Genomic DNA, 2,645 nt, shown 5'->3' on the forward strand with positions numbered 1-2,645 from the left:
GGGTTGACCTTGGGCCACTTTGGTGTCACAGAGCTTCTTCACAGCCTGTTTGATCTGGTGCTTGTTGGCCTTGGCCTCCACAATGAACACAAGTATGTTGCTGTCTTCTGTCTTCTTCATGGCTGACCCAGGTCAGGGGGGCTTGATGATGGCATAGGGGTCAAGCTCGTTTCTCCCGGGGGGAGCTCTTCCAGGGATATTGGGTTGCCTTCAGAGGCGCAGTGTGTGGATGCCTTTCAGCGCTGCTTCCTTCGCTTTCAGCATCGTCTTTGTGAACAAGGCAAGAATTTCGCAGATAAACACCTTGATACCCACGCTGCTTAAGAAATCGAATCTTGTATGTATTGTAAGATTCTCCTCTAGCTTCTTGCCATGCCAGAAGTATCTACTTTTCTGAAGTTTGTCTTTATCTAAGGGAGAGAGTTGTTAGAGACATTATGATATGGATCTGGTAGAAAAGGAAAATTTGATGATATAAGGGAAATGCTTTTAGGACAAAATTCTTGAGTAAGGTCAGAGGTAAAGGGATCCAGTTGTGTGGTGGATGGGCTAGCCTTAGGAGATGTTAGACAATCAGTCTGTTTCAACAAGAAGCAAACTGAGTGTGTGGATACTGATTCAGTCAAATTCAATTTGGTAGGGAAGTAGGAAGATGAGAAATTTCTTTAGTTTTTCAAAGAAATAAGAAATGAGATTATCAGCTAAGTGTGAAAAAGGACAGGGGATCCTGGAAATTTGAGTCGAGAGGAAAAGGTGTGAAACTGTTTTCTTGGACAATAGGGAGTGAATCGATTTGGGAAAATAAAACGGGAGAGCCCACTTGAGATTATCATCTAATTTAATGTGAGGCCACTTAGCACGGTTGTGGATTTTTCTCCAGTTATGTTTATTTAGTTAGTGAATGCAAGCAAGTAGAGTAATTAGAACTGGATTTAACAAGGGTTGGGATTTTACCAAGGAATACAGCAGGAGGGAAAGAAGTGCTAGGGAGTTGCAAGTTTATACAAAGGAGTGTTTAAAGTGATGAATCAAACAATTTAAGTTGGGAGGTATGGAAAGTAAAAATAGAAGGATAATGGCAGTGAAAATTTGATAGAGTCAATAGCTTAAAAATCCTACTTCAGTCCAGAAATTGTTGAAGAGGTGATAACGATCAGTGTGAGATGCAAGAAACAGAAGCTTCGGAAGGAGGGCATTTATTACTAATAACCAGGGCTAGGGTGTCACCGTGAGAATAAGTGACTAAGGTGGGCTGGAAAACAAGATGATTGGAAATGAGCCGATAAGACACTGAGGCCAGCTCATGGGATGAATCGTTTCCAAGGATGACGAAGTCACTAGAAATGAGGACAGCAGGAGTTGTGTAACCAAGAGGATGAGTCAGGTTTTTAAATTTCCAGGGAATGAGGGGAAGTGGCCCAGGAGATCAGCAGATTGCAATATCCTGATGGCATGTACTTCAAAGGACCTGAGTCTTTGAGGCACTAGAGGAGGAGAAATAGTTCGGATTAGGCAATGTGGAGCTCCCTGACTTATAATGAAATGCTGACCCCACTCTGGGACTTGTAGAGGAGTGAGATCCTCTAACTCGAAAGGTCAGAAAAAGGGATCACGGCATTTACACTGGACTATGAAAGATGAAATGAATTTTGAGAGAAACAGATTTGGAAGGATGTTTCCAGCCAGAGAAGATGCTGTTACCCAAGCAGAGGGGGCTAACCCTGGCAGTTCCATCCGCGACTGGTGCTTCTTGCCAATCTGCCTTCAGGCCTGTCCCCGTGTCACCGAGAGCGTCCTGGTGTCACCACGTCTGGTTAGCAATCGGCCGCCAGGTGGCGATGTGTGCCTTTGGGGCTCCCTTCCTGGTCCTGTGGGTTTACAGGGGCGGGAAATGAGAATCCAGCTGAGTCCAGATGAGGTGAGCTAGTGATGGGTTGGTGTATTTAGTTAGGCCTGAGAGTGCTGTCCTAGCAATGAATCGGCAAAAGAAGAGTAAACTTGAGAACATTTAGGCAAAAGGTCAGGCAGAAGGTAAAAGGAAAGGAAGCTGTTCATGATAAGCTTTTTTGTTTTTTTGGCTGCGTTGGGTCTTTGTTGTTGTGCAGGCTTTCTGTAGTTGCGGCGAGCGGGGGCTACTCTTCATGCGGGGCGCTGGCTTCTCGTTGCGGTGGCTTCTCTTGTTGCAGAGCATGGGCTCTAGGGCGCGGGCTTCAGTAGTTGTGCTGCAAGGGCTCGGCAGTTGTGGCTCGTGGGCTTTAGAGTGCAGGCTCAGTAGTTGTGGTGCATGGGCTTAGTTGCTCCGCGGCATGTGGGATCTTCCTGGACCAGGGCTCGATCCTGTGTCCCCTGCATTAGCAGACGGATTCTTAACCACTGCGCCACCATGGAAGCCCCAAGGAAGAACTGGATTCTTAACCATTGCGCCACCAGAGAAGTCCCCATACGATAGGCTTTGATGGGTTATAAGAAATAGAACCACAGAGAAAGGAAAAGATTTAGGGTGGAAGGTGGGTGCCAGAACAACACAGAAAGAAAGAAGCAGTGATCTCCATTTTGGCTTGTTTACTCAGAAAATAATTTTGGAAAACTATGTACCCCCCACCTCACACACACGCTTTTTTTTTTTTTTTTTTTTTTTTTTTTTG

General features: G+C 45.5%; 1 long non-coding RNA gene across 2 annotated transcripts in view; it reads right to left on the reverse strand.

The window, feature by feature from the left end:
- Positions 1 to 8: 8 nt before the first annotated feature.
- LOC112391954 (uncharacterized) overlaps positions 9 to 2,645 on the reverse strand; it is a 32,536-nt gene continuing 29,899 nt past the window's right edge. Inside the window, exons 2-3 of one of the 2 annotated variants that reach the window (XR_003001589.1) lie at positions 1,721 to 1,868; positions 9 to 410 (exon numbers count right to left, since the gene is read on the reverse strand). This is a non-coding gene — a long non-coding RNA (uncharacterized LOC112391954). Of the gene's footprint in view, positions 411 to 1,701; positions 1,869 to 2,645 lie in introns of both variants that reach the window. The other variant, XR_003001590.1, reaches the window with a different exon arrangement.

The sequence above is a fragment of the Neophocaena asiaeorientalis genome, unplaced genomic scaffold (genome assembly GCF_003031525.2).
Source record: "Neophocaena asiaeorientalis asiaeorientalis breed wild unplaced genomic scaffold, Neophocaena_asiaeorientalis_V1.1 scaffold150, whole genome shotgun sequence".
Taxonomy (NCBI): domain Eukaryota; kingdom Metazoa; phylum Chordata; class Mammalia; order Artiodactyla; family Phocoenidae; genus Neophocaena; species Neophocaena asiaeorientalis.